The sequence below is a fragment of the Psammomys obesus genome, unplaced genomic scaffold, assembly GCF_907164565.1.
Source record: "Psammomys obesus unplaced genomic scaffold, mPsaObe1.curated_primary_1811, whole genome shotgun sequence".
NCBI classification, from domain to species: domain Eukaryota; kingdom Metazoa; phylum Chordata; class Mammalia; order Rodentia; family Muridae; genus Psammomys; species Psammomys obesus.
Window position 1 is genome coordinate 870551 of NW_026591560.1, and position 14400 is coordinate 884950.

Sequence of the window (14400 nt, forward strand, 5' to 3'; positions counted from 1 at the left end):
TTTTTTTTTTTTTTTTTTTTTTTTTTTTTTTTTTTTTTTTTTTTTGTCAGGGGCTCTCTTTCTTAGACTTCACACTGTAGCTCAGGCTGGTCTAGAAATGACTATGTAGTTCACAATTGCAATAATTCTCCTGCCTGGCTCAGGCTCCTGAGTGCTGGGATTACAGGTGTATGCCACCTTGCCCACTTTGAAAGAGGGATTCCTTGTTTGTTTATTTTGTTTTGTTTTTTTGAGACAGGGTTTTAGCCCTGGCTGTCCTGGACCTACTTTGTAGATCAGACTGGCCTTGAACTCGCAGAGATCCACCTGCCTCTGCTTCCCAGAGCTGGGGCTAAAGGAGTGTGGCACCAGTAGGAAGCCATCTCTCCCTTTTGAGCAGGGCAGCTCTGTATAATTCTGAGGGGCATGTTTGGATGTGTAGAGGTCCACATTCTCACTCCCAGGTCCCCTCGCAGTCACACAAGGTGCCCCTCGCCCCCTTTAGCAGCTGTCTGCTGGGAGTCATCTCTGAGTCTTTGTCTGACATTCAGAGTCTCAGCAGTGAACCTGAAGGTACACGTTGCAGGCTGCTCTGAGATGTGGAAACAAGTCTTAGAAGGAGAGGAGGATGAGGGACGTCTGGGCACAGTGAGGCAGAGATGTGTGGCTCTCTTGGCTCCTCTCGGTAGGAAGCTGGCCTCCTCAGCTTTTAGGCGAGCAACACTTCAGACACATTTTTTCCGTTTCTTTCATCTTGGACTCATTCCTCAGGGCGTGTCCTTTAAGGCTGGGTTGCCAGGGCAAAGGCTGAGTGTTTTATTGGCCCTCCTGGAGGGCCTCTCTGAGGAGCCTTTGCACTTTCTCACTGCTCACTCTCATTTGGGATTTGATTTTCCTGCCAAATAGGTGTTTAGTGGTGGTAGGTCTTTATCATGAAGCGTTAGTTACATGGGTGGTTGGTGACCCCAGGCGGCTTTGGGCTCCTCCTTGCTAGCTGATGTGCCTGGATGCCTGCCTTGCTCTTTCAACCAGACAGTGAGGGGTCAGGTTGGGGGTGCTCAGAGCCCAAGGTGGCGGACTTGAGCTCCACCCTCAGTTCTGCTTCCTGCCACCCGCATCCAGTCCCACTGAGCTCTCACTCTCTCCTTCCCCCTCTCTCATTCTCACTATGTTCTCAAACTCCAGGCCCAAACAATTCTCCTGCCTCAGCTGGAACTGTAGGTGTGCACCATCTGTACGGAGGTGCCCTCTTTCCCCTTCCTTCCTTTCATTTTTGTTTATGTGTGTGAATGTTATACTCGTACATATGTGTACCATGTGCATGCCTAGTGTTCTTGGAAATCAGTGGAGAGCACCAGATTCCGTGGAACTGGAGTCACAGACAGCGAAGAGATGCCGTGTGGATGCTGGGAACCTAACCTGGGTCCTCTGCAAGAGCAGCAAGTGCTCTTTTTTAATGAAGAAAATTGAAAATGTTTTATGTGTCTGAGTGTTTGGACTGCTTACATAGCTGTGCAGCTCATGTGTGTACTGTCCTTGGAGGTCAGAAGAGGGCTTTGGACACTCTGAGACTGGAGATACAATTATCACATGGGTGCTGGGAATTGGATACAGGTCCTCGGGAAGAGCAGCCAGTGCTCTTAATGAGTCATCTCTCCAGCCCCTCTCCCATTGTACGGACAATCTCATGTACCTTAGGCCGACCTCAATTTGCTATGTAGCAGAGGAGAGCATGACTTTGAACTCCTTATCCTCTGAGTCCATCTCCCTGGTACTAGGATCACAGGTGTGGCCCCTCATACCTAGCCAGAGACTCATTTTCTTTATCTCTGCAGTGGGAATTCTTTTAGTCAGGAGCTGGAGCTTGGGTGCCTTCTGCGTCTCGGCACCACAGCTTCCTGGGTGCATGGCCTCGGGTAAATGAAAGAAGATCTGTGAACAAAATGTTTCTCCTTGTAAATGGGGATAATAACAACTGCTTTATGGCTGGGGACAAAGGGCTAATACAAACACAGAGCTGGGCAGTCTTGTGGTGGCTGTAGATGCCACATATGCAGACATCCCTTCCACAGAAAACATGAAGCCACCACAGAGTGCAACAGGTTGGGGTCCTTGAAAAAAAGGAAAAGTCGCCAGATTCGGTGGCCCACACCTGTAATCCCAGCACTTGGGGAGGCAAAGGCAGAAGCAGGCGGATCTCTGTTAGTTTGAGGCCAGCCTGGTCTACAAAGCAAGTCCAGGACAGGCAAGGTTATACAGAGAAAACCTGTCACAAACAAACAAACAAACACGAAAAAAGCACACACACACAAAAGGAAAAAGGAAAAGTCTTTTGTGAGAAGTGGGTAGTTGACTGAGTGTAATGGGGTGAGAAGGAGGAGGGTGTCCTTATGAAGTGGAGAGGAAGAGAGAGAGAAAAGGGAGAGGACAGAAGGACATAGAGGAGAGGAGAGGAGAAGATTGGATTAGTGTATTACTCTTACCTGACAGAAACAAAGAAAGATTTTGTTTACTTATTCAAATTCTTATTTTTATTTTATTTTGAAGATTACTCAATCAATTAATTTTTAAAATTTCAGCGATTTATCTTTACTTTTTATGTGCACTGGTGTTTTGTTTGTGGTATAACTGCACGATGGTGTCAGGTCCCCCTGCACTGGAGTGACAGACGGTTGTGAGCCACCATGTGGGTGCTGAAAATCGAACCTCAGACCTCTGGAAAGCAGCCAGTGCTCTTAACCACTGAGCCATCTCTCCAGCCCCAAAGAGTAATTTATTTTTATTTTATGTGTGTAAGTGTTGTGTCTGCATGTGTGCTTGTTCACCACCTGCGTGAATTGCCTGTAGAGGTCAGAAGAGGGCATAAAAGTTCCTGGAGCTGGAGTTACAAATGATTGTGAGCCACCTTGTGGGTGCTGGGAACTGAACTCAGGTCCTCTGGAAGAGCAGTAGTCCTCTTAACTGTGAAGCCACCTCTCCAGACCCTTATTTGTTTTTGAGACAGGATCTCACCCATCTCAGGCTGGCCTTGACCTTGATATGTGACCAAAGATGGTTTTGAACTCCTAATCTTCCTGCTTCTACCTCTCAAGTGCTGGGATCATGGGCATGTGCCATCAGTCCCTAGTATATGCAGTGCTGGGACTTGAACCTAGAGTTCTTGCAAGAACTCTACTAACTGAGCCACAGACTCAGCTCACGGTTTCAGAGGGTTCAGTCCATCGTGTTGGGGAAGGCACGGTGGAGAAGCACGATTCACATCATGGCTGAACAGAAATCAGAGAGCAAGACTACTTCTGAATAGTCAGAAATAACATACCCCCAAGGACCTTCCCATATAGATCTTCTGTTGTTATAAAGAATGAAAATCCCAATTGTTCAATTTTACCCATCTTTATATCAGGAGCCAGATATTGGGGTGAAAATCTACTAGTTTAGAGAGGCAGAGAAAGCACCCAGCTGACTTTCTTACTCACCTGATGTTCCAGAAGGAAAAAGCCAAAAGCCAAAACCTATTTTTTTTCTTCTCCACAAGGTCTTAAACACCCTTCTCCCAATGTCCCTCCTTTCTGTTTAATCCCCTCAGCTGGTTTCTCTCTCTGCTTCTTGACCTAGCATTGCCTTTATTTAACTCTTGGATTAAAGGTATGTGCTAGGGCTGAGCAAAAACTACAAGCACTTTTTTACAGTAAACAGAATGCTCTTAGGTAAAAGGTGTGGGTTAGGGCTGCTCCACACCAAACAAGAAACAGGTTTTTACAGTTCACAGTCTCGGGGTTCACAGTGGGATCAAGCATCCTGCAACATCTTTCTTTGGCTGCGGTCCCATTTCTCATTGTTTCTACAACCAAAATAGAGCCATGTCTAGGGGCCAAACCTTCAAGCCACAAACCTTTAGGGAACGTTTTAGATTCAAATTTTAGTAGTCAGGGTGGTGGCTTTTTGTTGTTTTGTTTTTTAAAAATATGGTATAGCTTTTTCTATACTGGTTGTAGCTCCTAAATAATGACACAGAGACCTATTAAATTTATTAATAAGCTTTAGCACTAAAGCTAGGTAGATACTCATCTATTCTAACCCGAGCACATTGACAGACTTCCTGTTGCCTGCCATCTTAGTCTCACCCTGGCTGCTTCTGCTCCATCCTCATGGTGACTCTCCTGTGCTTCCTTATGGTGACTTCTTCATCACCTCCTTCTCCTCCTTTCCTCCTACCTGGGACCCTCTAACTGGGATTGGAAGGTGAGCCCTAACTCTCCTGCCCAGCTACTGGCAGATCAGCTTCTTTATTAACAAATCAGAGATGATGGAGAACAATTTTTATGCAACATCGAGACAGGAAACTCTTCATGGAAATAACAGCACCCACAGCCAGACAGCAACCAGATCTCGGTACAGAAATCAGCATCTGTATACACAGTGTACAAGACCATCCCCTATTTTAAGAAAAAAATTTTCCCTTGAGATTTGGTTTCTCTGTGTAGTCTTTGGCTTCTCTGGACTCACTCTGCAGACCAGGCTGGCCTTAAACTCAGAGAACCACCTGCCTCTGCCTCCTGAGTGCTGGGATTAAAGGCGTGAGCCACTACACCTGGCAAAGGGCCTTTTCTTCAGGGCCTTAAAGGTCATGGACGGAACTTTCAACTTGATTTGAAGTACAGGGAGAAACCATTGAGAAGGCCTGGAAGGAGATGGAGGTTTGTGTCCCTTGATGCCTAGAGCCTTAGGGACAGTCAGGGAAAGTCAGAAGTGAGAGTCTTGGGGAGAACAGGAAGGAAAGTCTGGCCAGTCGACAGATGGCAAGCCTGGCCTGGGCTTCACTCTTTTCAGCGGTTAGGGCTGCAGCTGGCACTGGGGCACGCATGGTGGGTGCTGGCACCTGGTAAGGTGTGGGCTCCATGCCAGCTGGATCTGGCCTCCCACCTACGAAGCATGGGTCACTGAGCATTTATGGATCTGAACAGTTTCTCTCACAGGTGGCTGGGAAGGAGGGAATCTCTGTGGAGACGCCAGAAAGCCCCGGAGGCTCTGTTTCATGTTTTGATTTTCTGAATCCGGGCCCTGAACCACCTGAGAAGAGAGCTGGGAAGGAGCCAGGCCTTTGGGGTACTGGGTGGGACTCTAGGCCACTCAACCAGAGACGAAAAGCTTCACTGACTGAGGCTGGCTGGCCAGGCCTCTGGCCCCAGCTGCAGAGCCCACCTTCCGGCCTTCCTGTTGGATCCCGGCTATGCAGAAACCTCAGAACCAGAAGAGAACTGAAGGCTGCAGTCTTTCCCAGCTCTCCTTGTGCAGATCCTGAAGTGCCCCCAGGGAGGGGCTGCCGAACAGGGACAGGGGCGCTGAGTCCTATCAAATCCACCCCCTCCCACAACCGTTGGGCTCCAATTATCACCAGACTGTCTCGACTCGCCAGCCACCCATGTAATAACACTTTTTATTATTATGTAAGCTTGGCCTTGGCTTGGGCTTGTTCCCAACTAGCTCCTATAACTTAAATTAACTCATTTACATTAATCTATATTCTGCCATGTGACCAGCTCCTCAGTCCCAGCACCTGTTTCTTCCTCCACTTGTCTCTTCTCTCTTCTTTGTCCAGCCCGCAAAGCCCCTGCGCCTGATTCTTTCCCAGAGTTCCTGTCTCTGCCCGTAAGTCCCGCCTATTCTCTCCTGCTTTGCTATAGGCCATTCAGCTCTTTATTAAATGAATCAGAAGGTGATGGAGAAGATGTTTACAAAACAATGAGACAGTATTGTCATAAAAATAACAATACTGGGTGCAACTGGGATGAGATATGGGGTGGGGGCTATGTTTGGGATGTACAGTGAATAAATTAAAAATAATAAATTTAAATAAAAAATTAAGTATAAATAAAAATTAACAATCCTGAAGTCTAGCCTGTTCTCTGGTTTCAGTCAGGTACAGAAATCAGCATTTGAATAATACAAAGACAATCTTTACACAGGGCACAAAAAGATCACCCCAACAGACTCCATCCTCCGTGTGTCCGTGTGACAGTCTCAGTTCATGCCCTTCTCTTGGGTCCCTCTGCTGGACAGCAGTATGAAGTGAGACTTCTTAAAATTGACACCAGCGGGAGGGCGAGACAGGCTGTGATCCCAGGACCTAGCAGCCTGAAGCAGAAGGATCTTGATTTTGAAGCCAGCCTGTGTAAGATCAAGCCAAACCTAATAACTCTTACTTTTTGGTTTGTTTTTTGTTTTGTTTTGTTTTTAGCTTTGGATGTCTTGGAGCTCCCTCTATATCCCAGACTGGCCTTAAATTTGCAGAGATCTGCCCGCCTCTGCCTCCCAAGTGCTGGGATTAATGGTGTGTGTCATTACTACACAGTTTAACTTCACTTTTGTAAGACAGAGTTTTGAACTTGCTAGAGTACAGAGCCCAGGCAGGTGTTGAGCTTGCAATCCTCCTGCCTCAGCTTCCTTATGACTGGGAATATAGGTCTGTGCCACAAAGATATATATATATATATATATATATATATATATATATATATATATATAATCTATATATTATAACAGAATTTCATGCAAATCAGGCTGTCCCCAAAGACCTTGTGTAGCTGAGGATGACCCTGAACTCCTGATCCTTCTTCCTCCTCCCAAGTGTTGGCTCACAGGCATGTGCCACGACATTTGGTTTGTTTAGTGTTGGGGTGGTACCTAGGGCTTTCTACATGAGAGGCAAATATTCTACTAACTCAGCTGTATCCTCAGCTTCCTAGATTTTTTTTTCAAAAGTATTTTTTTTTTTTTTATGTAGTCTTAGCTGTCCTGGACTCAGGCTGGCCTTGAACAAATAGAGATCCACCTACCTCTGCCTCCCTGAGTGCTGGGATTACAGGTGTGTGCCACCTCTCCCGGCTTCAACCCCCTCGATTTAATGTTGTACATTCTCTGCTTCTTGTCTGAATTTTATAAATCATTTAAAATATAAATGTTTAATTAAACTTTGTTACGAGTATTTATTATGTGTGCGTGGTGTTTATGAGTGTGTGGTGTATGTGTGTGTATGGTGCATTTGTGTCTGTGTGTGGTGAGAATTCTGGAATTTTGGTTTCCTTAAAAACAGAAATATTATAAGAAGATGCTTTTGTTTCAATCCCAGGTGTACAGATCTGGGCTGCTTCTGGCCGTCTGCAGCTTAGTCTGTTAGTCAATGTAAGGACTCAACATTAGGCTGAGAGATGAACATACAAGCTACATGCCTCCCACATCCGAAAGCTATTGAGAGTTAACTGAGGTGAGATGTCAGCTGGCCAGTCCCCATAGGTGGGAGGCTCTCATGGAGACAGGGTGGCTCAGCCTGGCACAGAGGGGCACAGGGGGCAATACAGGTGGAGACATGGATGGCGGCCTAAGTTCCTATGTTTAAAAGGCAGAACCCATTCCATGTAGAAAAAGGGGCTGGGCAAGGATAACCACAGAGAAGTACAAACCCAGACCCAAATCTCTAAACAGTATAATATGCTTAAATAGCACTAGAGCACTACAGATAGAAAGGGGTTTAAGTGAGGTTAACTTAAAAGGTAATGCTTTTTCCATTGTCTGGGAAGCCAGCCAGTCTGTATAGATGTGAGGCTCCCATAGGGGACAGGTGGTGGCTTGGCCTGGTACAGTGGGACACAGGGTCCCAGACTGAGAATAACCCCATCATAATAAAAATAATAAATGTCCCTGTAGGGGAGGATATTTGGACACCATACAGTCCTGCTTTGATAGTCAACATGAGAATGATTGTATGTTCAATGGTAATGGTAATATTATGCATCCTCTTTGAGAGACGTCAAAATGGAGCAGACCTAGGTAAGAGAGGGGCTGTTAAATTAAATCAATCTATACTTATAATAACTTCAAGCTGCAGGACAAAAGGTATGTTATGTTGACAGAGAGGCTTTATGTTTATGTCAACAGGAAAGAAAAGGCTTTGGATTCCATCCAAAGTAATAAGAATCAGATTTGACTAGGGAAGGCCTCCTGAAGATCTTGGCCACAGAAAAAAAGAACAAGCAGGTAACCTGTACTGCTGATCCCATTAATGGGAACAGATCTGAGACTGATTGAGACATGAATGTCTATGCATAGCCAATAAATCTTGTTGGCTACAGAATCCCCATGGCTTATTTTTACATGCCATTCTTTCACATGGCAAGAATGGAGATTTATAGAAATCTTTCTTCTACTCAAAGAGCAGAAAACCATCCTTAATTGATCTGTGGATCCCACACATCTCATACATTTATAATTTTAGGAGTGTATATTACTTGTGAGAAATTATATGATTTCAGAGCAAAAGAACTGGACACCAGTAAAGTTAGACCAGATCTGACAGGATTCTTCTTGGAGGAGGCTGAGATGCTGATACAGATATTTCAGTATCCTACATTGTCCTGCCTCAGACTGCTTCAGTTGCTGTTCCTCAAAGCATGCTTCCAAGACAGCTTCAAAGAAAGCTACTGATCCCAACTGGTCCAGCCTATCAGCCTGTTCCAAACAGGACTTCAATAAAGCCTAAAATTTCCCAACATTTAGAGCCTGGAAACAAATGTTATTGCTAGGTTACTTAACCATTTTTCCAATTTTCTTTGGGTCCCCCAAAAGGTATCCTATGTCCCCAAATCAACAGGACGAAATCCAAAAAAAGAATGACATTCCATTCCTGTAAGGTGGAGAGGATAGGTTTTGGTTGTTTTATTGGGTGTTGGATGCTTGTCAGTATAAAGGGATTGGTTACAAGTTGTTAATGACCTTAGTCTGAGAAAAACAAGGTATAGAAACTTAGACTCAACTATTTCTCTCTTTTCTTTTCTCCATCTTTTTCTCTTAGGTAAGGGGATAAAGGTTAAGAAGAAGAGGGGGAAATATAGAAATATCATATAGGAATAATAAGATAAAAAGTAGATTATTAAATCTATTCTTCAACTTAGAGATTTAACTGTTATTCTCCAATAAGGTTATTTTTTGATACATTGGTATAGAATTTTGTATATTAAAAAAAATTTAAGGTTAATTTTGATACACACAGGTATGTTTTTACTCTGGTATGAGGTATTAGACCTCATTTATACAACTCATTAATAAATATAAGGTTTACTCCTAATTCTTTTATAAGCTGCTATTACAAACTGTTTAGAATAATTAAATAATACAAGTTATGGTTAGTAATCAAACTCAAGCTTATGTAAGACACTAGTTTAGTTCATTACAGAAATATGCATCCTGGGTTAAAGAGATAGTAAATAGCTAGAAACAAGCAATGTTTGCTTGTTCAGATTTACTATAGATAGACAGATAAATAGGTAGATAGAATTCTTCAAAAATCTCAGAGACCTGCAGAATATGGCATTTAAAAATGTTTTTATTAATTTAAGGCCTTTTTGACTTGAGGCAAGTCAGCTCCTGGCAGCACCCCCAGACGATTCAAAGAACCTATGAGCATCAAAAAAACCTTTATATGGAGTTGCTTCAAATGCAGCAAGCTAGCCACTGGGCAAAACTGTCTCTATTCAACTGCAGACAACATACTCTCTGAAAGTGGACAGAACTTGAATGCAGAGGAGTCAACTGCCAAGCTCTGCCAAGACAAGGCAAGCAAGTCCTTCATATTTCCTGCTTTTCGATTAAGTCTGCCAGATATACTGGGCTGAAAGTCTGAAGTTGGTGCTCCAACATGGTAGAGAGATTTTGGGTGACTGTCCAGCCAGCTGTCTCTGTCATTTGTTTTTTACTGGAACTCTCTTGCTTTCACATTCTACATTCTTAGGTAATATTATTTCCTTCTCAAGTCTCTGATGTGGTGGAAGACTAAATAGTTTAGTCTCACAATTAAGCTTAATTTTTTTAGGATTTAGAAACTATTTTAAAAAGATATTTTTAGGTCTCAATAAAATTTTTAGGTTGTTAACTACAAGCTATGCTAAAAACAATCTGGATACAGAACTTTGAGCTCACTAAAATAGGATAGATAGTAGGCTACTTTCTCCTAGGTTGCCAATTACAAATGGACTGGACATTGTAGATGTAATTGTTACATGATAGTTTTCATGATTGTTTTATATTTGTTCTTATTGTATGGGGTTTATTATTGTAAGATGAAGAGACTTTTTTTATTTAGACAAAAAGGGGGAATTTTGGGGGATTGGTCTGTTGCTGTATTTTAATGCTAATTACTGGCCCCCAAGGTCTGGTTGCCACCCAGATGAGCACACTCTCACCTACACCTATCTTTTTGTGTAAACCTTCCTTTACCCAATTTAAAGTTAATTGGTTAATAAAAATGCTGAAACCTGTAACTAGGCAGAAGAGAGGTAGGTGTAGTTTAGGCTTGCAATTAGGAGACCAGGAGGCAGGGGGAGGATGTGGATAAGGAACAGAAGATGCAGAAAGCCGTGGCCTGATGGATCAGATCCAGCCCATAAAGAACGATTTATTGGCATATAACTTGGGTTGAGTAGCTGAGAGATAGCTAAATAGTTTAGAGGATTAAAATCTGCCCAGCTCCAGTGCTTTAATCTTGTTAAATAAATCATAGTCTCTCTGTGTCAATAATTTTGGAAGCTAGTGGGGTTAAACTGTTGCTGCTGGACGTGATGGCACACGCCTTTAATCTCAGCACTCAGAGGCAAAGGCAGGTGGATCTCTGTGAGTTCAAGACCAGCCTGGTCTCCAGAAAGAGTTTCAGGACAGCCAAAGTTACACAGAGAAATCCTGTCTCAAAAAATAAAACAAAACAAAAACCAACAAAACAAAGAAAACTGTTGCTTTCTTAATAATTTACATATGTGTGTATGTGTATGCGTGGTGCATGTGTGTGATGTCAGTGTGTGGTATGGTGTGTATGTCGGGGGTTACATGTTTGTGGTATGTGTGATGTATGTGGCTATGTGGCATGTATATTTGGTTGTATGTGTATGGTTTCTGTGTGTGTGTGTAAGCCAGAGGATGACTTCTGAGAGTTGGTTCTTTTTTTCCATCATGCGGGTTCCAGGGAGTTCCTCACAACTCAGGTTGTGAGGCTCGGCCAAAAGTGCCCACTGAGGCATCTTGCTGGCCCTGTGTTTTGTTTTTGAGATAGGGCCTCATTATATAGCTGCCTGATAACCTGGAACTTGTTTTTTAGATTAGGCTAAGCTTTCTTTGAACTTCTCATGATTCTCTTGCCTGTGCCTACAAATGCTAGGAATACAGGCTTTGAGCTACCACTGCTATCAATTTTGCTCTTTCTTTCTTCCTTCCTTCCTTCCTTCCTTCCTTCCTTCCTTCCTTCCTTTCTTTCTTTCTTTCTTTCTTTCTTTCTTTCTTTCTTTCTTTCTTTCTTTCTTTTCTTTTTTGAGGAATACAGTGTCTCTCTCTATATATCCTTGGCTGGCTAGAACTCTCTATATAGAATAGGCTGTCTTAGAACTCACAGAGATCTACCTGACTTTGCTGGGATTAAAAGCATGAGCTGTGGCCTGCTCGTTGATCACTTCCCCCTGAGGGGGGAGCAGCCTTACCAGGCCACAGTAGAGGACAATACAGCCACTTTTGATGAGAACTGATAGACTAAGATCAGAAAGAAGAGGAGAACCTCCCCTATCAGTGGACTTGGGGAGTGGCATGCATGCAGAAAGGGGAGGGAGGGTGGGATCGGGAGGGGAGGAGGGAGGGGATTATGGGGGGATACAAAATGAATAAAGTGTAATTAATAAAAAATTTTAAAAAAAGCATGAGCTGTGATGCCCAGCATTTTTTTTTTTAAGATATAGCCTTTTTTGTAGCTATCGTTAACCTTACCATTTGTCTCAGCCTCCTCAGTACCTGGGTCACAGGTGTGAGACCCCATGCTGAGCTGAGACATGAATTTAATTGAAAAGGAACTGCTCAAAAAAGACCTGTGAGAAAGCCAGTTCTCGTCTCTTGTGTTCATAACACAAAGATGCAAATGTGTCCAATGTTCACCAACAGGAAACTAAACAAAGTCAGGCAATGGTAGCCCACACTTTTAATCCCAGCACTTGGGAGGCAGAGGCATACAGATCCCTGGGTTCCAGGCCAGCCTGGTATACAGAGCTAGGTCTAGGACAGCCAGGGATACACAGAGAAAACCTGTCTGAAAAACAAACAAGCAAAAAACTCAGGCAATGGAGTGGAGAAAAGATAGCAGATGGCTCAAAATGTTAAAAAGCAGGGATTTCATGGTAAGTGCCTGTGATCAGAACCTGAAAAACTCAGGCAGGAGGATTGCAAATTTGCAGCCAATCTGGACTATGTAAGCAATACCCTGTTAAAAAGCTGAAACCAAAAAACCCAACATAGTGGCTCATACCTGTAGTCTCAGTTCTTAGAAAGTCTGAGTCCCAAGGCTCATCACAAATTGGAGGCCAGCCTGAGCTATGTGATAAATTTCAGGCCAGCTTGTCATACAAGTGTGAGAATTTGAGTTTGAATCACCAGAGCCCACATAAGAGCCAGGTGTGAAGTCTGGGTTTCTGCAATCCTGTCGCTCTGAGGAGATGGAAGGTGAAAACAGCAGAATCTCTGGAAGCTCAGGGGCCATGTGCCCTGGTACACAGTAAAGCTGGAGATGAGGCCTAGCCTCAAACATGATAAAGTGTGAGCATCGATACCCAAGACTGTCCTTTGACCTCCTTCAGCAACATACATTCATTTATTATTTGGCTTTTCAAGACATGGCCTCTCTGTGTAGCCCTAAGCTGTTCAGGCTGGTCTCAAACTCACAGAAAACTGCTTGTCTCTGCTTCCCAAGTTCTGGAACTAAAGGCATGTGCCACCATGCCTGGCTCCCTGAACAGAAAGACAACAGATTTTGTGTGGGACAGCAGCTTAGGCTGCACTGCGCGCCTAGCATGTGTGATGCCCTGGGCCCCTTCTCAGCACCACCAGAGAAACAAACAAGATTGCAGACACACCGAGAAGCAACAAAGAAGGTGCAAGGCCATGTGTGTGCCAGGCTCACGCGTGTCCTCGGAAAGGATATGGAAGCAGACCAGTGGTTATCTCTAGTCAGGGCAGTTGGAGTGATAGATGAAAGATACTCTAGTTTCTCTATGCACTTTTTTTTTTTTTTTTTTTCCAAGTCAGGGTTTCTCTGTCCTGACTGTCCTGGAATTAGCTCTGTAGATCATGCTGGCCTCAAACTCAGAGATCTGCCTGCCTCTGTCTCCCAAGTGTTGGGATTAAAGGTTTGGGCCTGGCCTGGAACATAGCCCTTAGCCCACTCAGGCTGGCCTCTGACTCGTGATAAGGTTCTGGACTCAGCCTTCCAAGTTCTGGGATTACAGGTGTGAGCCACTATGTTGCCACTATGTCATTTGTTTGTTTGTTTGTTTGTTTTGACAGGGTCCTACTATGTAGTCCAGATTGGCTGCAAATTCATAAGTCTCCTGTCTCAGCTTTCCAAGTTCTGGTTACAGTCATGTACTTTGATTCTTTGTTAATATTATTTTTATTATTAATATTTATTATTGATTTAACTTTTAGTTAAACAGTGGTTATTCCTAATTGAGCTGTATACCCAAACACCACACAGAAACTAGGGTTTATTTAATTAACCTAGAGCACAATGCTGGGCAATAGTTACTCCATTCTAAACCTCCAAGCCTGCATAGTTTCCCCCCATTTAGATTTCCCACATTATACTTGCTTTTAGTCATATCTTGGGTCTGATTCATCTCTTGTCATGGTTCCAAGTCCTCTCCTGCCGATCTCTGCTCTCCTGCTCCAGATTCTTTATTATTATAAGTTTATTGCTGCAATAAAACACCATTACCAAAAAAGCAACCTTGGGGAGAAAGGTTTTGTTTCATCATAGTTTATAGTTTATAACCCAGGGAAGTCAGGGCAGGAACTGAAGCAAGGGCCATAAAGAAATATTGCTTACTAGCTTTCTTGTTCAGCCTGCTGTCTTAGAACACACGGGCCCAGGGTGGCACTGCCCACATTGGGCAGGGCCTTCCCACATCAATCATCAATCATGACAGTGCATCAGAGTCTTACCCATAGGCCACTCTGGTGGGACATCTTCTCAATTAAGGTTCCCTCTCCCAGAATGACTGGAGCTGGTGTCAAGCTGAGGCAGGGCCCCTCCCAACTTCCCAACATGAGTTTCACTCAGTATCTAGGAGCACCCTGGGAATCACAGGGTGTCCATGTCAAGGGATGGAATGCCTCGCTGCCCAGCCTGCCTCACCTGACTCAGCAGTCTGAGGACAGATGGAGGTGCAGCCAGGCTTGTCTAGATGAAGGAAGTAAGAGCAATCGGGACATGGTCTCTGCCTCAGGGCTCAGGAAGGGTGTGACTCAGAATTGAGCAAGACAGGGCCCTCCTTCCACCAGTGGAGGTGAGCCCCAGCCACCATGTCATGCTGGCTCCGAAGGCCTGGCCAGCGTAGCAGTGCT